Here is a 23,780-nt window from a genome sequence, read left to right on the forward strand (position 1 = left end):
CACTGCGCCTTTGTCTCTGGGCGAAGACGCGACTCTCCTTCACTGCTCATCAACCCACCGCCTCTAATTTATAGACGGGCATAAAAATATCTTTATTTTCCCTCTTCTCGCCTCCGCTTGCGTCGCCGCAGCGCCACAAAATAAGACACAAGCTGTTAACCATGCTAGGTTGTCCGCATTGCCGCAGCTTGAAACTAAAAAAAAAAAAGGCTTGAGTTTTCAAAAATGCTTTGTTTGACTTTTTTTATGATTACTTTTAGTTCTTTTAGTTCGGTCCTTCCGCAGTCGGTTTTTGCAGGAAACACGACGCACGTCTTAGTAAGATAAAAAAAAAAAAAGTCTTGCTGAGCGGAATTTCCTAGAAAAAAAAAAAATTAATATCATATATCACACAATCGTTCCAAAAGATGTCGGGGTGGCCAGCAGGGGGGGTTGGTGACCGGTTTTAGCTCCGGCCCTGCCTGGATTTTACCTCTGGTTGTCTACAACCATGCCCGTGCAGTTTTTGTTCTTAGCCTATTCTTATTCAGATCAAATCCCAAAACTCGTTCCAATATGCCGAAACTTTTAAATGGATCTCGCCATCCAATTAGGTTCCGGCATGCCCCAAACGTGTTTGGCGGCTTTTTCGGGGAGACGCTTTCAAGGAGAACTCCACGCGCAAGATGAAAGTGATCTCCTCAGCTCTCATCTTCTATCTCAGATCCAAAAAGCAACCTGGCTCATTTTGTGCTGTCAGCACTTTTTATCTAAAAAAAAAGACATTTTTTTTTTTCCCTGGTCAGATAGGGCTACTTCTCTCCGCCACAGTTTGCCCGAAGTCTTGTGCATCTTCGGAATGTGAAAGATTTGAAGGCCCCGGATAAAAGGCACTTTTCTAATCAACGTTATTTCTCCTCAAGCGATTCTTTCTTTTTTTTTTTTAAATGCTGTTTTTCATTATTTATAAGTGTTCTGAAGGTGCTACCGAGCTGATTTCTTTCATGAGGCCCGTGGAGCTTGCCGAATTGATTAGATAAGCTAAGAAATTACAATGTGGAGCACGCGGCGCTCTGAAACGTACGCTAAAATCTACCCAATGTGAATATTAATACCCAGGGCTTATAAGTGCATATTTGAATGCGCGGGGCAAGTTAATACACGGACTTTCATGAACTGTCCAATATGCACAACAGTAATATTGCAGATCAAATGAAATATTACCCTCCTGATTCTCAGCGGCTCCCGAGTGATGCGTTTGGGCCCATCACAATTCCATCATTAGTCGTCCAAAAGTCTGCGCTAATCTCCGTTTCACTAAATAATTCCCCAAGATGTTAATCAAACACACGAAAGCATATTTGAAAAGTTGAAGCAAATGATCTTAATGGTGATCAAAGGCCGAGCGGATGTTGCCGCGCGCGCGCGCGCGAGCGAGCGAGCGAGCGAGGCCCGGCCGGCTAATAGCCGCCGAGTCCGAGAGGAGCACATGAAATGCTTTGTCTCCTGTTGAATATTTCATTGCCGCTACCTGTTGTTTGCTGCTTCACGAGCAATGTGCGGGGCGGAGAAGGCAAAAGAAAAAAGGTGATTAATCATGCAAAGTTTTCAAAGGAAATGCTAATTTGCACATGCACAGCCAGGAATGCTTTTAAGCTCCAAAGCCGCGCTACATTTTGCAGGGTGAATATTTTAGCCCTCCAGAAAAGCAAACTTGAGTAAAAAAGCGAGGAAGAGGGGTCAATGTGTCGTTTTTTGTTTTTTTTTTGCTTCTCAGAATGTCTGCAGGGATCGATGAGCTTGGGATGATCGCAATGCCGTGGGTTTTTTTCAGCATCGGTGAGCAAATTTTGCCTCAATCTCAAATGGTGACCTCATTGTTGTAGAGGAACAAACATTTTGTAAGACGTTCTCAGCCCACCGTGTGAAGGTGTTTCTTCGTTTACACAAAACACTCGACTGGCAAGAAATTGTGACAAACTTTTTGGCCAGTTGACCACATTCGTTTATAAATAACATAAAAGACAAAGACATGCATAATTAAAAATCAAAATGCAACTCGTGGATTGAAGACGGCATTCTCTTTTGTTTTTCTGCAGAAATATTGCGACTGAATCAACAGCGCCTCTGCAGGTTGCAGCGACGTAGTGCAGGTAAGACATCAGCAATATCCTTTTTTTTTTTTTTATTTGTCTCCTTCCGTATTAAAAAATGAGCACAGCCAAGAAATTAAATTTTGACTTGAAAACAACTTTGTCACTACGCAATACCAAATATACATTTATTGGGAAAGAGAAAGTTTAAGATCTCTAAATGTGATACGTTTCAAGTTCTAACGTAATAAATTAAAGTTGCACATTCAGTTGGTGTGGCGCAATCCGCTTTCGTTAACCCTCCGTCCGATTTTCCTTTCTTGGTCTTGGATGACAATCGGTATCCAAAGTCGCACTGACACGACGGCTTATTTGCCTAAAGTGGGATTGACGCCAACACCGTGCGCATGACGCCGCGTGGACTGAACGGCATTAGGAACGCGTGCGCTAGCCGTTAAACGGCCATGATAGCATCCTGATGGCCTCCTCGCTATCGCGACGGATGACGAGCCGGAGCGACGGTAATCGTCCCTCGGCACGGGAAATAATGAAGCGTGCGCGAAGTGTCGGCCGTACCAGCCTTCAATATCCTCTCGTGAAATGAAGTGAGGGGAAAAATAATGATCTAAAGAAGAAAGAGGACCGAGGAGGGGAAAAAAAAAAAAAACAACAATCAATAAAGGCATCTAATGATAAATATGAAATTGGTGTGTGGTGTGAATATTATTTCCCCTCTCGGAGGATGCCGGCTCGATTATTAGGATGAAGGGAAGAAGCCTATTTGTATGTAAATGGGAGATTGATTGTATTTATTTGCTGGTGGAGGGTCTGTGAGTGACACACGGCGACACGGCGACACACCTCCAGTCAAGTTGACAGCTGTCCAGGCGCTTCTGACAAAGGCAAGAAAGAAGAGTTGGAGAGCAGAAAGGGACGGAGAAAGATCATTCTTTTAGCTGCCAGCTCCAGCAGGGCTCACCTCTCCAGAATATTCTAATTACCAGCCCTCCTCATTATGGATGCCGTATCCACGAGAGCGAGGGAGAGAGAGACGGGCGGGCGGGGGTTGGCTTGATAGGGATTGAACTCCAAGAAGGGAGGACCAATTTTGTAATTTCTTAATTACTTTTTCGCTAGCCTAGTTGTGGCCACAAATTGAATGTTTCTTTGGTGCCCCCCCCTCCCCCCCTCCTCACTAAATAGGCTATCATGGTTTGGCGGTGACGCTCGGTGAAATCTATTATTGCCATTTGCATGGGCGTTGGGGGGGGGCTTTTTTGTGGCGGGATCGTGCCGAGGGGGCGCGGGAAGAACAAAAGAGCTCATGAGGGAGAAAATAGGACAGAAATGATCCGCCAGTGCCTTCATAAACGTGACGTCAGGTCCGTAATGAAATCTTTTGAGTGCGACCAGAGAAAATGGTGGAATCTATATCTGACACTTCATGCTTTGCATAGAAATGACACACAAGGAGAGCGTCAAACGCACCCCCCCCCTCCTCTCTTTCGCTTGATGTCCCCTGATTAATTTACAGCACTTTTGTTACATTGGCGTCACCCAAAAATAAATTAACCACAGTGGAGATATCAGAAACAGGCGAAAGGAGGTGCAATTTATTAAAAAGATGAGATTAAATAAAACACCTAATTGACGGTGGAGGGGGGAGGGGGGGTGCAGGAAATAAAAAAAGAAAAAAAATCTGCATTGTTGTCGAGGGAGAGCTCGCATTGGAGTTAAAAGAAAAAGAGGCGAACGACGTGGCCACTTGATTTCGTCTGAAAATTAATCGGCTATCAAACAATCTGGCAGCGTCTGGGCTGATTATACGACGGTGGGGGAGGGCCAATGCCCTTTGTGTAGGTGAAATGTGTCGGCGACTGTCATCGTAATATACCTCGGAGGAATGAAGGTTAATTCTGATGTACAGCCTGCATGGCCGTCATTATGGGGCGAATCATGAAAATAAATTAAGCCAGTGAAATAGACACGGGTGGGCCGCGCGGCGGGAGCTCGTCAAGGATGGACGGCTGAACTTTGGAGACGATTATTGGGGGGAAAAAAATTCAATTCAGGCACACCTAAAAAGACACCTTTATAGAGGGCAGCCGTCGTTTAAATGACAGCACCGTTCTCATTTTCCTTATTGGAACTCAAATTTGCACACTTTCAGCTTGCATGACTTTCAGTTTTTGTTTTTTGTTTTTTTTTTCTATTCTCCCAAACGTCTCTTCCCGCCTTTTTCCCTTTGACCAAATTCCTGGAAAAAGAGAGAAATGAATTGTCATTTAAATCAATACCTAAACACAATTCTCTTTTTTTTTTTTTCAAAACCATGCAAATTATAGGAATAATGATTTTTTTTTTAATAATTTTGTTTAAATAAGTTTGTTTTAATTTAAAATTTTATTTTATCAACATTGTCTTTGCTTTAAGTTATAAAATACACATTTCATTTATATATCAATATACATTCAAAATGTGTTTATATAATATTTAAAATTTCCCAAAATAATAATAATAATTGACCATCTTCCCTTGCAGTCATCCTGGCTGCTGCAACACGACTCCCCTCCCCTCACCGCTGACTGCAGGTGCCCTCGGACCACGTTGCGCCCGATGAACTGTCGAAGTGCTTGACCTCTCACCTGCGCGCAAGAGCGAACGTGAGGGAGGGGCGACTCGCCGGCGGCGGCAGCGGCGGCTTAATCTCAGGCTGGTGTCTGACAAGCCGGGCCGACACGGGCGGCGCTGACCCTCGCTCAGACCTTCCTTATCTGTTCATCTTCACCTCCTTGTAACAAGGCTTTGAATTAACACCTCGGCAGGGCGGAAGGTAAGGGGGGAGCGCTGGCTCTGACGAACAAAGAAAACACTCCGCACACACATAAAAAATCTTGGACTGCTTTTTTGTTTTGTTTCCACTCACACACGGATCACCTTTAGCACATTGTTCATCTCAACCTCCCCCCAAAAAAAAGAAAACATTTAAGCCGTTGACATGAAATTTCTTGATAGCGTGTTAAATATTTATAGGACTGTTTTCAGCCTTCAGTTGTATTTTATGGAAGATTTGTTGTGGCGCACAACAGAAACAGAACTCCTTGTGTCTTTATGGCGCGGGCAATAAATGGACGGAGCAAGCGGGCCCGCTGCAAAACGTCGTCGTAAAAAGCAGCGGGGGGGCGCGGGGGGAGAATAGCTTGGCACTTTGAAAAAGCTCAAATAAAATAAGAATAAAAACGGGTAAAAATAAATCACCATTGTGAGGGGGGGGGCAAATATGAGGAATGACATCATCATTTCGACTTTTCAAAAACATTGATGTCATCTTTATTTCATCTCACCCGTGGCGACAAATCTTTTTTTCCTCCCCCAAAGCCAAACATGCAAAATCTTCACTTCCTTTGCCTCCATCTTTTTCTCCGCTCTCGTCCCACCGCCCACCCGCTCCCTCCTCCACCTCCTCCAATGCCAACAGTTTAAAGAAACCCCCCCCCCCCGCACAACCCCCCCAATATCATTATTAGTATTGAACTCATTTCTAAATTCCAAAATTGGCTGAGGAAGATCATTCGTTGCGGCTGATAGTAAAATCAATAGCTTTTGTGTTAGGCCAGCAGAGGCGGGCGGTCTCTCTGGGTGGGTTGGAGCAGTCCGTGTGTGTGTGAGTGTGTGAGTGTGTGTGTGTGTCGAAGCAGCAGAGTGCAGTGCAGACAAAAGGCGAGTGAAAACTGAGGGAGTGGGGCCACCTCTTGACGACATGGACACACAATCACACGCGCTCACACACACTCACTTTTCACTCTTCTTCCAGCTGAGCCACAAACACACGTGCTTAAATTCACTTGATTTTTGCACACATATGTGTGGTGTGTATATATATATATATATATATATATATAAAATCAATAATTATCTTTGATAATGAGTAATCATTTTGATACCGATTGAACATACAATTGTCCAAATTCTCAGATTTTCAGCTTCTTAACATGACGTAAAAGCAGACCGATTATATTTGTTACCTGAATCAAAGTAATAAAAAATTTATTTTATTTTGGCAAACTATTTTGCTCCATTTTTTTATGTGTTACAGACCCACTTGCTTCTGTGTGTTCTTGGAATATATATATTTTTTAATCCAATTCATCTTTTGAACAAAAGAATCAACAGATGAATTGTTTATTCAAATACACACACACACACACGCGCGCGTGTATATATATATATATATATATATATATATATTTATTTATTTATTTATGTAAGATTTTTTTAATAACCTAACATTTAGATTTGGATGAAAAAAAATGTTATTCAATTTTGCATGTGTCCCTAATATTATGGCTGCTAATTGTATTATAAATCACACATTTTTTTTTTAATGTGCTGGCGCAGCCCAGTGACGGAATGAGGACAACTTATCCCAATGAGAGTCAAATCAATCAAGTCCTTTTAATCACCACTCTGCTTTCATAGTGTGGCAGTAATGATGGAAGCCGATGTTGGGGCAATCCCATAAGACAACCCCCCCCCCCCACATGCATGCAGACACTCTGACAAATTTCATTTCTCAATTACATTATCTTATTAACCAATCAATTGTCGGCCTTATCAATAATTAATGTCCCTCTAACTATTAGAACGTAGATTAGATGGCATGCCAGTCTCTCGTCTTCCCTCTTTGATGCTTCAAACTGGGCCCAGCACCTTAATGGGAGTGCTTTCATGTTTACAATTAATTTTTAGTCGGCAACGCGTTAGTTTGTCAGCGTAAGGAATATTTTTGAGCAGGTTTCACGTTTCTGTGTCGTGCTTGTTGTTGTCTATTCTTTTGCTTCGGCTCATTTAAAGCATCACTCTTTGGTTGCTGGCCGCAAATTGAAGGCCTGCACACTGCTTTTATTTGATTGTCTTTTTTTTTTAGCTTCGATCAGAGGTTCAACACACGAAGAATCTCGCCCCCTTGATGATGATGATTTCCTTTGCTTTTATGTTTTTTTGTTGCAGGTCGTGAAGGTGCGTGGGAGGCTGCGTGCGGCGTTGCCCTCCGACTTGAGGTAAGAGCCGCGTTACTGCGGGGAGGGCTCCAAACATCTGTCAGCACTCAGAAGGAGGCTGGGGGGCGGGGGGACCGGGTCGAGGGAGGCCCGCTACGCCGGGGTCTCGCCGAGCAGCGCTCGCATTGGCACGAAGGCCTTGTTTATTTGGCCTGACCTCGCGTTCGCCGTCTGAGGTTATACACGCCCTGCGTGCCGGCTGAAAGGGGCCATTGTCCTGCGGGGAGCAGATGTGAATAGTTGCCACAAGGGGGATGGAATGTGAACCGGTCCACAACCAGCTCGACTCCTTTTTGAACTTGTATTTTTGGTTAATGTCAGATGATTAGGAGCTTATATTGCATGTTCAAAAAACACAAGTTGGACTTGTGCTCAATGGACAAAAATATTGGGACACACCTGTGAAGTCATTCACTTTATGAAATGGAAAATGTGCTATTTAAAAAAAAAAATCAAAAAGTCATCTCACATTTAAAGGGGATTAAAAGGATTGGATATGATAGAAGTCGACTTTGACCACACCCACAGCGGCGCAGATCCGTCGGTGTGTGCTGGTCTGAGTTTGTGTCCATGCCTTCAGTCGGGAGACGTTTTTTAAAATGTATATACCGACAAATCTTGAAAGCGACATCCTCTCTTTTTTTTTTTTTCTAAATCGGCCTCTCCCTCATTCTCTTCCCACGCCTGGTCTTTGCATCAAATTCAACCCAAAATGTGGAGCACATCCCAGCTCTGCATTTCTTCTTCCACAGAGTCACGAGTAACAAATGCATTTTCCAAACGGCTCACCTCTCTTCAGGGTTTTCATGAAAATGGCTCAAGCTGGAATAAATGAGCTGGTTTCCATTGAGATAACCCCAACTAGCTTCTGTATTTTTTATTTTAATTATTATTATTATTTCTTAGCAATGCAGTCGAACACACTCACCGGCGCATTGACATGCAACGAAGCTAATGGTGGCCTGGCCGCGGCGAGGGCGGGGTGGGGGGCGGGGGGGTTGGGCTAATCTTGGCTAACTGACAAGATATAAATTGAGGAGACATCTTCCGCTGATTAGCTCCCACACCCACAATTATCCAACTGGGGTGTCAAGCAAGGTTTAACATCTCCACTGATTCGGCTCTCCCGAGACATCCGGCAAGCAATGCAATCGCTTTTAATAACCGCCACGCCATCCCTCCATCCGCTCTTTGGATGCCTCCGCTCCCGCGGATCTCAACCATCCTAGCTCCCTTCAAAATTAACCTTTCCTGCCAGTAAGAAAAAAAAAAAAAACATAATTTCTCACTGACTTTTTTTTATTTTTTTTTATTCCATATCTCCTTTAATTTATTCAAATTGCCCAAGTCGGAACAGCAGAGCAATCTGAGCACGCAGTGCACTCCTGATTTTTTTTTTACTTTATATACCTTGTATCTCCTGGCAAATAAGGTGACAGCCCCCCCCCCCCCCCCGCAACCCCTCAAATGGCGGCCGCTATCCCCCTCGAGTCTACGCCTCATTAAAATTCATCTGATCTGAATATTTTATTTTTTTATTTATTTTTTTCTTTTTGCAAATATGGGCTGATTTCTCGCCGCGACATGAAATGTTATTTTAAACTCTCACACACACACACACACACACGCACACACACACACGTATCCCGACGGGCAACGGTGACATTGAAGCCCTCCACTGCTTGACCTCATTTTATGTCATTTTGAAAGAGGACCTCGAGGGGCGGGGCAGGCGAGGGATTGCAAGTTACCTGGAATGATGGACACACTTGATAATTCTTCCCCCCCTTCCTTTTTCCAAATGTTCACATAGCATCAGCTCACTTTAAAGCCCCTCTCAATCATGCCCCCCCCCCCCCTCCTGCCCCAATCCTTCATCCCTTCATCCCCACCTGCTATGCTCTCCCCCTCTCTAATGAACTGTTTGCTTCCGGTGATGGAACGGGGACACAAAGCAACGTGATTAATAATTTACTGTTTAGTTTGACTAATTGATCTGTTGTGGGAGCCGGGATAAAAGCCAGGATGCACAATGCCTTTCATATGGCATTTATCCACAAGTCACAAGCACGGCTCCCTCCAGATGAATAATGAAGCAAACAAGATCAAATAATTATCACTTGGGAGTCGCCAAAGAGAGCGAGCGCGGGCGAGGGAGGCTTACAAACAGCAGCCAGTTTACCTTTGCTTCTTTCCGCGCAACACGGCAACACGGGGGACGGAGGCAGGTTGGCGGCAACAAAGATGGAGAGGGAAGGGCTTGCAAGGGCGACGGAGGAGTTGGGAAGTTACGAGAAAACTTTTAGGCGGCTCCGCTGCGTCAAAAATAACAGAAAATCGGCTCTAATCGACATCCCGCTCGCCCTAATTCGGCCGTTGAATCGACGTTGGACTGCAGTCGTACTCCGTCATAGATTCTTTATCGTCTGCGATGAGCCGAGTGGAGCAGAGATGTCTACGCGCTGTCTTCTGCTAGTAAATTATGACATCACTGTGTGTTCTTATGAAGCATCTTTATTTGAGTGTTTGAAAAAAAACATGACAATTTCTTATTTCCGCGAGGCCGAAATTCCAAGTTTCCTAATTTAGACCGCAGCGCGGATCTAAATCTTGTCCATCAAAATTTTGTGGCACGAACACGGCCGCGGTCCGTCATAACAACTCAGCCGAGTCAGTCGAGCGCTTCCTGCTGGAACACATCCAGGCCTGCGCTTTTCCCTGCAGAGCCGCTCCACAATGTTGTCATGCAATCCAAAATCAAATCAGTAATACAGCGCCGGGGCCTGCTGCCTCACCACGGGAGATGGAGAACTTTCTTTTTTTTGGGGACCTTAGAACCCGGCAGGACACCAATTGTTCTCGTCGCAACTTTAGGTCAGGCAAGATGACAGAAATTGTAATGAATCTCAAGTGACATTTCCGACTTATAGAGGACAAATAGTGAAATGACTCAGCAGCCTCACACGGAATAATCACCGAGTTAATGTCTCCATGTTCGGGAAGAAGTCTGGAATGGCGTTCCCCCTCCGTGCACCTTTGGGTTGGATTAAAAAATCAAATGAGAAACATTTCTTCCTTGCTTCATGGAGGTGTGAATGGTGAGGTGGAGGAAAGGGGGAGGGGGGAGGGGCGCTTCGCATCTTGTATCTTGAGAGATGTTCATCTGTTTGCAGATGAGCCACGCGTGCTTCGTTTTAGCCCGTGAGATTGACACAAATTTGAATTTTATTGTTTTGGATTACACGTTGAACCTTTCGCCGGCAAATCGGGAACATTTGCTGCTGTTGCCTTGTAAATAAGGTTGAACGCGGGCGGCCATGCGGCGTGAAGTGCCAATTTGTGCACGCGTTCCCACCGCCGCCGCCGCCGCCTCCTAATAAATATTCCCCCGGCTGGGTGCAAGAGTGTCATTAGCTGCAAGTAGCAAGATTAAAGAAGCAACTAAATGCCCATATCATTGCCCTATTAACACGTGACATCTATGTGGATCGGAGCCTGTCTAATTAGGGCTGATTGATTGGAATCAATGAAAAGGGGAGCGAAGCAGGGGGCGGGGTTTAGAGGTGGGAGTCTTGTCGAGGTATCCCGAATTAAAGTCATATCCTCTTATTTCTTATTTGCTTTGGCTGTTGAACAGGCAGACGCACTAAGTTGCCTTTGATGCGCTAAAAAAAAAAAAAAAAAAAAAAACGCCGCCCCCGATCTGAAAAAGTAGTCGCCTAATTTTGTCACGGATATTACACAGTCGCACGGCAGAATCAGTGCAGGTTGTCATAATTATGTTAACATAAGCGATATTAAATGCGACAGGCCTTGTTGCAAAGGTGAGGCGGCGGAATGGAGTCGGCGCTCGGCAAACCCCCGCGTCAATCACGCCGGCGATTCGTATTCCGCCAAAGTCGAGCGCATCTGCCCGGATGCATTATTTATGTCAGAAATAAGCAGCTTAACTCGACGGCGCTAGCAGCTATTAGCAGGAGACGCGCACCTATCCGGCTCGCTGTCTCTCTCGTCGGAGGCCGCGTTTGAAGCGTTTGATTGCGAGGCCAAATGAGTCCCGCCGAAGTGTTTTGCGGCGCCGCAACAAAGGCTCGCCCGTGTTTGTACTTGTCATTAGGATGTGTATCTGTCTATTCGTACCCGCCCTCGCTGGCGCGCCGGCGCTCTCTCGGCGGGCCTCCAAACAGCCGAGGTTAGGGCGGCGGAGTTACAGCTCTATCGTCCTGTCAGAAGCGCAGTTTTAGATCTTTCGATCCGTCGCCCTGCGAATCTGACGGACGGCTCTGAGGAGGCGGGGAAAAAAAAAATGCTGCCGTTGACGATACAAAGGCTGTTGTTGATGAAACACGATGCGTGAGGGTGGTGTTGTGTTGTTCTGTCCTCGACAGGGATTGAATAGTTTGGATTTGTTACCTTTTCAATTAGTTTTTATTAGTTTTTGTATTAGCTTTATTTATTTTTTGAATATGGTGTATTTGTCAAGTGCAAGCTAAAAAAATTCTTATTCCTTCTTCGGTACGGTCGTGCAGCAATAATTATATTTGAAACAAATCCGGAAACCTCACGTATGATATTGACTAAAACGGATATTTTTGGTGTGCTTAGTTTTATAAACGTAAAGGTGTTTTTTTTTTGTTTTTTTTAAAAGCATTTTCTTTTTCATTCCGTTTTCTCAATGTTAGTTTTCGTTATGTTGCGGATCTGATTCATTCTGGTTGCATGCGGATCTCTCGCGGTTTTCGAAGCAACGAATGTTTGAATACAAACGGTGAAGCAAAACACGTAGACCAATAGTCTGACTCTACTTACTAACGTATTCTTTCTCATCTCCCAAAAATTGAAGGATCTTCTGTCTTTGTGTTGCCGATAACGTGCCATCCAAAACTGTTGCCGGCGTGCTAATCAAAACATTGCAAGATGACAGCCGTCTGTCGGCTTGCGAGAAAATCTCCGCCGAATGTCACCGACGGCGCGTCGTCATCATCAGCCCTAAATGCAGCCCTCCATCACGGCCGCAAGGCCTCCATTTCCTTTTAGCTGCACGCACGCGCACGCACTCGCAATGTGTGCAGCCATGGCAAGGGCTGCCTTTTTACCCCCCCCCCCCCGCTTATTTAGATGCACTCGAGCACACAATGGGGGTGCATTAGCAGCGGCCGCCCTCGCCGCCGCTGTAATTTCATTGTGGTTACCACGTGCATCCTACTTGACTCTCAATTCACTGTCTGGGATGAGGGCCAAATAATGGGATTTAGCCTGTCGGACGAGAGCTCGCACCACCCCCCCCCGTCCCCTCCATATTTGCGAGTGCGGTTGGACGTGGGCGCCTCATACATATAATAAATAATTACCCGGTGTCGTTGTGCTCCTGCGAGTGCAATAACGTGTGCGTGTGTGTTTTGGCACATTGTATGCATATATGCCAATTGGCTTCGCCAAGGCTGCTGGTTTGGCTGCCGTCGTCAAGTGCGGCGCTTCTCGCCATTTGTGGGTGGAAAAGGCGGAGCTGGTGGCAAATGGACTCGAGAGTAATGACTGGGGAAAAGATTGATGGCGGCCATGTTGAAATGGAAGCAAATGCATCCATTTGTTTCAAAGATCCGTTCACATTTTCGTTGAATTTAATACCAAAAACTTTGTGTAAAAAAAAAAAAAGTATGTTTAAAAATGGCGCAACGCACCCTGCAAACTTATGACTAAACTTTTGCTTGCAGTTTTTTTTTCACGATGACAACTGCACGAAAATTGGCTGGAAATATTAATTAGTCCTAAAATGAAGAACAAATTCTCTTGACTACTTTAGCTGCGTAAAAAGTATTTTTTTTACACAAGCACGTCTTAATTCTGCGGGAGGCGTCACCTCAAGATTTGGAAGTACATGTGTGCGAAATCCATCTAAATACTTTCCTAAGCATTGTAATATTGTGATTGTCCCAAAAAAAAAAAAATGTTAAAAAGGCCTTCATTTGCTTTCACCAGATAAGCGACGTGAGGCGAAACATCCCGGCTCACTGCACGCTTCAACTTTGATCGCCACTTTATGTCCGCTCATAAGCATGCAAACAAAAATCCAAATCGGGAAGAACAAAGTCTGTCTCCCATTTGCCGAGAGGCATTAATTTATTCCGCTTAGTGTTGTGCTTTAATTATTACAAAGCCCCCGCCCCCCCCCGCTCTTTTTTAATAGGCAGTCTGTAGCTGAAGCTGTCAAAAAGCTGCGGCAACAATTTCATCTGTGAGTCGGGAAACAAACGCTGTCTTGGCGTGTTGTGGAAAAGCCTTTAATCAGGCCCTGGTGTATTTTCCTGTTTGTCTATTATGTGATAGGGAAAACATCGCTTCCAAACGTGTTCTGTTGTTACATGACCTCGCTAAACAATTCCCATGGAGGGGAGAATTGATAGGGAGTTTCATAATTAAGCAAATTAATGAGTTTGTTCAGCGAGCAACCAAACGCTTTGTACGACGCCAGCGCCTATCTCCCGCGAGACATGAAAAGTCGTACTTTTGTCGGCCGGCGTTCTTTGCATTGCCGAAGCGTTGCGCTGTTTTCACGCTGATTTGAAGCCACGCAAATAGACTTGGACTCGTGCTACAAAGGCGACCAGGGCGAGCTGTTTACAATCGGTTGCATCTGGAAATAAGAATAATTGCTCCGCGCTTTAATTCCGTGTTAATACCCTGCAGCGTCACAATGGCCTCTCTGACAGCAGGCTATTTAATGAGCGGCCATTTTGTCCCTTTGACTGTTGTTGCACTGGGCTTCATTAATTCCTACAGGTCTGGGGGGGGGGCGCTAGTGCCATGGTGCACGTCCCCGGAGACCCAACACAGTCAACTGTCTGCATGCTTGATCATCCTTTATTTGACGGGTTTTGTTTTTGCCAGGGAGAGCCTTTTTCTTGCCAATAACAGCAAACTAACATTTATATTAAGGATATTCTCCATATAGAGACCGTACAGGATAAACATTTTTTTTTTCTTGTATAACCAATCAATCGCTAAAACAGCTGAAAAAAGCATTTCCAAATCAAAGACGTGTTTGTTCCAAGCGGACCGGCAAAAATATCTCCAGTAGACTTGACAATCGTAACCGTCTTCTTCCTGGACTCTCTCAGTCGCAGCTCCCACCAGAGAGATTACTCCAGTCCGTAAAACGTTACACACACTCCCAATTAGCTGTAGAAAACATTTTGTGTCAAATAAGCTATAAAAAATTGATTGTCCAACTAAACGTCAAAGGGAATGACAGATCGGTAAGCAACGCGAATGCCGAAGCACGCGGTCTGATAATTAGCAACTGTTCTGCGACGTTATCGTTGAAGCACAAAGCGGTGCTGCAACACACGTAGACAGACAATATTGCAAAATTCAAGTCACTGACAGCGATGACGAAAAACTGAACGATATATGATGACCCTCCCCGGCACCTTGTGGTGTCAAAACATTTGTGTATTTTTTGCTGAGTTCTTCCTCCTCGGAGGGCTTTTTTTTTTCCCCACCTTGAAATGGAAATGGCGGCAACTTGCTTCCTGTGGCCTCTAAATATCAAATGTTTATTTGAATATCTTTGTCATACAAAATCAAAATGCTAATGCGTGCATCATTAACACTTTGCTGACTTTCTTGTTTCTTTGTAAACGTCGGCAGCCGCAAGGTGAACGCGCATGCTAATCGAGCGCTAGCCATTTTTGCAAAAGGAGATGTCGCTTCTCCCCTTGGTCCTCCTCTCTCCACTCATCGCCGACACCCCCCAATCGGCCTCCTTCCTACCCCCCGCCCCCCCTCCCTTCCTCCTGCCTGCACCGGCAATAAATATCATGTCACGAGGATGGCAATGCTCCTTCATGGAACACTGCATGTTTATTAGAGGCAGGAGAAGTTTAAGAGAAATGCTAACAGTGTTCATTAATGGGCCGCATCCGCGTTTGATGAGCCATGGCACATCCTAGCCACCGGGCAAGCAGGCGGGAGTTTTATAAGGGCTGCAGGGGAGAGGGCGGGGGGGGGGGGGGGGGTGTTGTATAGGTGGAGGCGTGTGATGGGCTTAACGGCCGCCGGTAAACGGACGGTAATTGTGTCCAAATTGTGCGGCGAGAAGGCTTTTCAAGGACTGACAGTGACGGAGCAATTATGGCAAGCCAAGCGAGCTGTGTCAAATTAGCCCTCTCCTACCCCCTACTCCGTTTCCTCCTTGCTCCCAGACCTACAACCCCCCCCGCCCCCCTCTGCTATCCGCTGACGGGGGAGTCATATTTCTTTGCCCCAGCAAGCGCTGCTGGAGTTATAAAGCCTTTATGGTGAATGATAGGCACGACTGGCCGTGGCGACGTGATGATTCAAATTGTCACCGGGCGAGCCAGGGGTTGCGCGGGTGATATTTAGAAGAGCCATTTGCACGCCGATCGAGCTTCTGGTGTCAACCTGTAGGGGGCAGGCTATTGTCGCAGCCGTCGCAGCGGCAGGAAGTGACAACTAACAGCAAAGATGTTGGGAATCCAGAAGAGTTTGATTGGATTAACTGCAGATCTGAGTGGTGGTCTCACAGTCGGGCCTTCACGTAAGCAAAGACCTGTCAAGCTCTAAAAGTGAATTTAGATATTTGTTTTGAAATAAATAATACAGATAATTGCAGAAAACGTGCAAGACTGAGGAGGAGGTCGGGCGCGGTTTACTTGTTGTTTGAGTTTCCCCAGAGTGTTCACTTGTCATGACATGAGGTGTGCCACAGGGATCAATTTTAGGTCCCATTTAATTTGTATATGCTCCCTCTTGGCAGTGTCATCAAGACGCAGAGTGAACTCGCAAAGCTACGTTAGCGATACGCGGCCGTGCATCTCCGTGTCTCCTGACGACACCAAACCCGATGGATTGTTGAAGTTTCCCGCGCTTTGCGACTTAATCTACAAAAGTCATCAGTCAGCATGAGCCGTCATGGCCGGATCACAAACAGTGGAGCGTACCTGACTTTGGTAATTACATGTGACTGCAAAGTGGGCCATGCCTTCTTTTGTGGGCTGCACAACGGCTGCCTCATTCATAACGAACTGCAATCAGTTCAGGCACAAGGCTTTTGTTTTAGCGCCAGAAGCTCGGCACTGGGTCGTGATTTGTTTGTCCTCACGTGTTTGTTTTCAGTTTGTAAGGAGACTATTGTCATGCCCCTGTACTGATGTTTAGAATGCAAACCCGAGGGGGGGGAGATGAGGACAACGTATCGGCCGCATGTGCAAACTAGATGGGAAAAAAACCGTGTTGTATGAAGATCACAGAAGCGAGGATCAATAGAAGTGATGATTCAAGATGTCGATCCATACATGCAAACGCTATTCTAATTGATTTTCTCCTATTGATTGCGTCAGCCTCGCCGCCGCTTCGGGTTTAAGGCGCGAATAATGTTTGTGTTTGATGATGGGAGTCGGACACTGATTAGTCCTTGCAGCATTTCCAAACGGGCTTTGCTAACTCTGATTTTTTTTTTTTTTTTTAATTACAATAAATATTAAAGTCACCTCCGCCCCCGAGAACGCGCTCATGATTAAAGAAGCGTCAATTATGCAGCGTAATTTGATAATCAGCTGGTGAATTATTGAAACCATTCTGACCATCAATCACAAGCTGCTACATGTTAATATTTACCTGCTTTTAAATATAGATTAGAATTTTGGTTCGTGTCGAAAATGTCACATTAGAGAAGCGCACACGTGAATAAAGAGCAGCCAGTTGGAAGTGTGCATGTGTGATGCCTTTGCGTGTGTTGGAGTCCAAATCTATCAATCTAGTGTCTGCCATTAATGTCACTTTCAGCTCATCATTTCCCAAATTAGAGTTAATAATAGATAGCTTGTGGCCATCAACGTTAATGCACAACTGCATGGAATTTTACATCCCGAAAGTGACATGGCGAAGTTACCTCTCAATATTCACAACGCTTCCATGCAGATGCCCAAAATCTTCAGAAGTGAGCTTCCAACTACCCCCCCCCCTCCCAAAACTTTCCTTTTAGCCGGAAACCAAACATTGCCTCGGCCGGAAAATGGCAACCCGTGGCTTTGATTATTGATTTAACTCCTTAAAAGCGACGTCGGAGGAAGCGTGGCTGCTGAATGAACGCGCCAGCTTGCCGTTGCACGCCATCGGCAAAAAAAGGCCCGCGCTCCTGTCAGATCTTATCATGAGGTGACTTTCGTTTGACGTCCATTTGCCGGGAATTTTCCTGATGGAATCTCTCGAGTCGACATGTTCTCACACGTTATTATTGTTATTAGCATTCAATCCATCATGCTCCGCCCATGATGGACGGCCAGCTCGCCCGCTTTGCATTTCATTTGGAATAAAATCACATTAAGTTGACTTGCAACATTCATGTTTTTTTTAAGATTATACTTCATGTGCACCAAGAAATCGGCAAATGAATTCACCTTGCGCACTTCAAACGAACTGACGACGGTTCTTGAAATGTAAACAAAAGGCAGTTGTCTTCCTTTTTGTACTTTTTTTGGCAGCTCTTTGTTTCCCAACACATACCCCAATTGTCGCGTGAAGGTGACACGCCATTGGACGCTGAAAGGTACCCTTGAGAAGTGCCATAGGAATCTAATTTCGATTTATATTTATTGCTATTTTTTTCCAAAACGAAACTCGTTTGTTCTTTGAACGAAAAATGAAAAAAGTTGTCTTGTAAACATGCTCATGGAGGATCTGAAAGCCCTTAAGGGGTCTTCCTGCCGTTGGTGGTCTTTTGTTCTGGTTATCATTGGCTGGATTGGGCAACGGAGACTTCACCTATTGATTTATGTTTAACCCGCTAAATGATCCGCTTGGCACCTTGGACAGCGCCGCCCGACGTTTGATTTGAGGTTGCCTCAGGACATAAATGTTGATTTGCGCCCGGCGTGAGGAGGGCGGGGGGGGGGGCAAGCATCTTCGGCAGCGCCATTACATATTAACATCGCCGCTTACGGTCTGAAAACATGATGAGTACACTGAAGCCGAAGTTGCCCGTCGGATAAATTATTGACACTGTCCTTTACGCAACCTGATCTTAAAAGTCTTCCGATGCCTTCCTTCATAGAAAGAAGAAAGGTTGTCTTACTTTTGAGGGCATATTTTTCTTGTCAACACGCTTGAATGTGGATTTGCATCGGGGGTGCCAATAAATTGAACAGAATGAGCAAATGAGGACGTTCCACCTCAGCTTTGGCCAAACAAAAATTGTGAAAATAAGGATTTCCTTGAAATTTCTCTTGTATCAGGTGTCCTCGGCCCCAAAAAGTTAGCGATGCCCTCGCCTAGGCGTATGTCACAAAGACTCCACCTCTCGCCCCTTTTCATTCCCAAGCGGTCTCACTTTTGTTTATTAGCACGATTCCCCGCCGGTTGTTTATTCATAAGCCATTGTTTTCAAGCGTGCGCCGCTCTATTTTGAGGGCTCATATTTGTCAGCTGAATGTCAACGGATGGCTCGAGTGCACCTCCCGAGACTCCCATCCTGACAAGGACATTTTTTTTTCCTCGCTGACATGCTCTCTTTTTTCTTCAAAACTAAATATCTTGCCTTCTCTTTTCTGTCCCCGTACTCTCCTTTTTTTTTAACTTCCCTGACACCTTGGCCAATGGGAGTTGCGTGCGTGTGCCCGGCGGTTGTCAGGCAAGACAGCCAATAAGCAATCAAAGTGGCGGCCGGCGGCCGAGACAAAGAAGCGCTCGCCTCTTCCCGAGGTGCTGCAGCGAGCGGGCCAACGCAAAGGACTTGCATGTATAATTAAGTGAGCGAGGAAGCCGAGGCCACTTAATCTTGCCTCTAATGGTGATCCCGGCTCCATCACCGGGGGCCCTCTTGGGGGGGCCGTACCCCAAAGACCCACTCTCCGGGTCACCGCTGTCCCCCAATTGTCATTGGCAAATCCTTTTTATCGGCCGGAAGAGCCGTTTTCCCGGACCGCTGGCGTCGATCCATTCATCATGGCTTTGTTCCTTTAAGAACCGCGAGGGCACACGGAGGGTCCGCAGAATATGCTATTCATCATCCGGGAGAGAAAAATAGCTAAGAAATGAACAGATGCATACTTCACACGTCCCCAGCTCACAATAGGCGGATATGTTTCCAAGTTGCTATTGTTGCCATGACTCCCCCGGGAGAACGTGACGCAAACAGGAATCGTGTCGTGCTTCAGCTGATATTTTTAAAGTATTGAATGCATATTTGGTGTCACTCATTTTCCAATAATCACGCGATTGCGTCGATGTACGAACCGATACTGAAATACCGATACCTCCTAGGGCGGATCTGTATGATCCAAAATTCATTTTCAAATTGAAGTATCGATACTTTTGACGATAAAGTCATCCCAAGTCACGTATATTTTTCATAGGAGCACTCTCTGACAGTGTCACACCTCAATATACTTTTAAAATACATTTTAAAAAATTAATTCATAAAAGAAATTGCTTGTAGTCTTTATGAACCTGTGAATTGAAATCCACCCAAACGCATTTGGTGCAAAAAGTATCGATACCAATCGCCGATACCGGCTTGAATTTGAACCGAATCGGATGATAAATATCACAGTTAAATTGTGTTCTGAAAAAAAAAAAATAACTGTAAGGCAAATGAAGGGAAAAAAGCAGATTTTTCTTTTTTTTTTTTCTTCCCCCAAAAGATGTGGCTTCTTTTGGTGCGTTTGGGCGACAGGGGAAGTGAACGTCCGTATCCACCTGCATTTATTTATGAGCGCCTCTCATCCGTACCTGGGCTGCCGTTTTCTGGCATGAACTCGGCGTATTAGAGCGCGGCTATATAGTACACACGCGGCAAGAAGAGATGCTGATTTTCTCCCCGTAGACACAGCAGACCAAAGTTTAATTCCCACGTCTCCTTTTGACACTGCTAACGGCAGCATAATGGGCCCATTACAGGCGACCTGCATCATGCCTAATTCATCGGCCCGCTATCTGTGCGCATCTCCTTATTCAGCAGCCTCCTCCTGATTCAAAGCAGCAGCGGCAGTTAGCGCGGGGACCCAACCCCCAATCATCGGCCGCACCGCCGGTGACCCTTTCGCTCGCCGCCGACACAAGTGAGGAATAGGAAGCGGGACGAGTCGAGCGGTTATCTCCGGAATGCTACGTGGTCCCGGCGCTGACGCTAATAGGATGTTACATTGCTTTAAAAGGCTTTAATGGCTCCCAGGTTGGGGCCCCTAATGGCCCCTCTTTATACACCAATGTGTATTATGAATGGCAATGACAGCGTTGCCAAGTGTCGCCGCCTGTGCCGTTGCGCGGGCGGGGAGGGACGTGGCTTGTAACGCTTATCAGACGCCGCGTCGCAGATGTGTCACACACCGCGTGCCAAGTCAGCTGTCGGCAGCGTGTCGCTTCCAACAATGACGTTGTTGACTTTGCCACAGTTACGGTGCATTAGCCGGCTCAGAAAGAGTTGCTGACGGGTTGGTTTGGCTCATTTTGCTCCACTTGGCTGACAATTATTCATCTGCCTCCACTAATACAAAGAATATGTGACCAAAAAAAAAACCCAATAATAATAATTTTTAAATAATGATAAATAAATAGCAAAGGAAAGCAGGGGTAGGTCAGTTGCAAAATTTGGTTTAGAATTAAAAAGAAAAGTTCAAGCCATCCAATGGAGGGACGTGTAATTAATTTTTAACAAAAAAATTATGTAAAAAAAAAAAAATAATAATAATAATCAATTCCAACTCGACACGTTTTTATGGACACGTGAGTGCCTGGATTAAAACGTAAAGTCGAGCCTGTTGGGGAGGTTGCGCAGCTGATTGCCTTTCTCCCGTCTGCCCAACTTTTTCTCTTTGCTGCTGCAGAATCATTGGACTCTTTCATCTTGGTTGGCGCCACCAAATAAGACAATGATTCTTTTCGATGGCCTGGATGGTGCGTGATCCTCCACTTGATCCGTCGGGTCACTCCCTTCTGTCGTCGGAGCGCATGGCGAACACACTGCCTGTGTGTGTGTGCGTGCGCTGGCGGCGTGTGAGAGAGCGCCTGGAGGATTGACAGCTCTGGCAGTCATTACACGCTGGATTGAATGCTAGATTAGTCCAAAGTGGCTCAGGGTCAAGCGTCTGCCTGCTCCCTGTTGGCACTCAATGACTTTAATACCCGCTACTGTATTAGTCAATTACCTCAAAGGCAAGGCCGCCCTCTCGTCTTCTTGGTCGTCTCTGCCGTCAACTCTACGTGGCGATCTGGAATACAATACTGGGAGGCGCTTTCTAATCATTGAGATAAAAACCTTGATGTCAAGTATTCCGGAGTAACGCTCATCTTAGGACGATGAAAAAAATTCACAAAAAGAAAACGTTTTTTTGTAATTTTGTTGAAACGAGCAGCTAGTTTGCACGAAAAAAAATAATAAATAATTTCCTTTTTGATGTGGAAGCTCTCTGCCGACCGTAACTCGAAATAATGGCCCGGAAAAGCCCACTAGAACATCTGAACAAGATATTTGGGGTTCATCAGCAATGTGCTGAGTTCCATTTTGCAAGAGTTAGATTTTTTTTTTACATTGTATCATTTTTATTTATTTTTTGGGGACTTGTTAGCATGTAAGCATCTGGTGCAACTCTCCTCCCATTAGCTCTCATGTTAAATTGCTCTCATGTCATTGTGTCATGATGGTCTCTCTTTTTTTTTTTCTCTCGAATTCTCCCTCCCTTTCTCTGGAGGTGACTGATGTGACCTTTTGGTGCACACGGCTGACAATTACTTCCACAGGGAGCCTGAATTATTTGCTTTCTCCGGTGACGGAGGCTCAGGCGGGTGCGAGCTAAAATGCCGTAATTACTGAGCTAAATTGCTGTATTATATATTTATAATCATATATATTTTTAGGCCATTCATGTTTTTTTATTCTGCTCTGTTTGTGGGCTGTGAATGCAGGCTGAAATGATTTCTTTGAAAAAAAAAAAAAGGTCCAAAGCTACCACAAAGGTTTTTTTTTGGGGGGGGGGCACCTTGTCGGTCTTTGTGAATTTCTCCGTCCGTTCTACGAAGAAGGCTTGTAGCGGCGAGCACGTGAGCGGATCGGAAAAGCCTTGGTCATCATGTGACCCCGGCGCAATTATTTCTCCTCCACTAACGGCTTCTGCTTAGTCGCTTGTATCGCGGCCTGTCAGATTGGCCCCCGGTTTGATTTGTCGTACCGAAGCTCTTTAGCGAGGCCTTAAAACGGCGCCGTCCTTAATTAAGCGGCTTTCGAGAGGGATGAGTGACTGCGGGGGGGCCTTCTCGGGTCACATGTTTTCGGCTGGAAATGACGGCAAGTTCACGCAGAGGTTTGAAAAATCAGCGTCGCCCGATTTATACGATTGTTGCTAAATAATGTGGGAGGATGCGGAATTTGTGAAATGATTTCGTCTTTCCATGTTTGTTGAGTTTGTTTGTTTTTTTTTTTTTAAAGATAACTCAATGTGCTTCACATCGTTAAAAGTACAAAGCAGTTGAAAGCAGTTGGGTCCAAAAGACATTTAAAGGTAAAAGAATAAAAAGACGCCGACTAGAATGATGCAAAGATCGTAAAACATGAATTTCAAACCGTCGTTGCTTTCAAAGCAGTTCCACTTTTTGAATCGTATTCTTCCAGCAAATGGGGGGGGGGGGGCGGGATTGCACACAAATAGAGAGAAAGAAATCCTTTATTTGGAGTGGAGGGGGGCGTATTCTATTGGGGGGGGGGTTCTTAAATTCTGGAAATGACAGTTCACCATTGCTGTGTGCTTTGTGTATCGTTAATCAAATCAGGATTAGTCGCCAATCAACTTTTTGTATCTCTGACTTAGTAAATGAGTTACTTCAGCGGGCCGGGTGGTATTCACGACATGACACGATTCACATTCAATAGAATTAAAGGCCACAGCGTTCGTATTTTGGTGAATTTCAACCCGCCGTCATGGCAAAGTGGATAAAAAAGGCGCACGTGGAACGGACGCACGTCGCTAATGAGCGCGATGGAGCGGCGGCTGGCAGCCTTAAGGTCGAGGGTGCCCGAGCGCAGAAAAAGTGGGACCATTTGCACGCGCCATAAAGGACATTTACGCTGAGGAAAGCCCCGCCCCCCCCGCCAGCTGTCCTCGTCTCTCATTGGTCTTTGTTTTAATTGTCCGTGAACCAAAGCCGTTGTTCTACCGGATCACGGCGAGCATGTCCGGCTGGTTCTTTGTCACATGGCTCCGTCAAGAACTCCATGTTGTGTTCACAAAGAAAATCCCCAAAACACTTTTTCAAGGCTTCTCATTTGAAGTCCTAAATGATCTTTGTCGCTCTCAATATCGGCAGTCGATTTTCCAGACGCACTCGTTTTTAGTTTGAAATACTGCCACACGAACACTCGCAAGTTTCGATTTTCCAGCGTCGTCAGTGACGCAGGCAACTTCCACGTTGAAACTCTTGAAGGAATGCCGCGTTCTCATCTTCCTTCCAATAAAACACATTCAAAAGAAACCAGCGCCGATGATCACGTTGCCTCGTGGCCCAGTTGCACCCGAGTGTCCCTCCTCCTCCTCCTCCTCCTCCTCTCGTCGCTCATATTTCTGCGGCTTCCAAATGATTCCATAATTCTGCCGGGGTCTCCGCCTATGACCGGACCTTCCACTGCCGGGCGCTTCAG

The 23,780-nt window shown here is 45.5% G+C and overlaps 1 protein-coding gene across 1 annotated transcript in view; it reads left to right on the forward strand.

Moving 5' to 3' along the window:
* The window catches only part of mdfic (MyoD family inhibitor domain containing), a 134,403-nt gene that overhangs the window by 62,003 nt on the left and 48,620 nt on the right, over positions 1-23,780 (forward strand). The window contains exons 6-9 of the transcript XR_015842000.1: positions 1,757-1,818; positions 2,079-2,132; positions 4,614-4,905; positions 7,083-7,132. The gene's annotated coding sequence lies outside the window, so the exon portion shown is untranslated. The remainder of the gene's footprint in view (positions 1-1,756; positions 1,819-2,078; positions 2,133-4,613; positions 4,906-7,082; positions 7,133-23,780) is intronic.

This window comes from Idiotropiscis lumnitzeri, chromosome 2, assembly GCF_059441095.1.
Source record: "Idiotropiscis lumnitzeri isolate Australia: NSW breed Sydney's pygmy pipehorse chromosome 2, RoL_Ilum_1.0, whole genome shotgun sequence".
In the NCBI taxonomy this organism is placed as follows: domain Eukaryota; kingdom Metazoa; phylum Chordata; class Actinopteri; order Syngnathiformes; family Syngnathidae; genus Idiotropiscis; species Idiotropiscis lumnitzeri.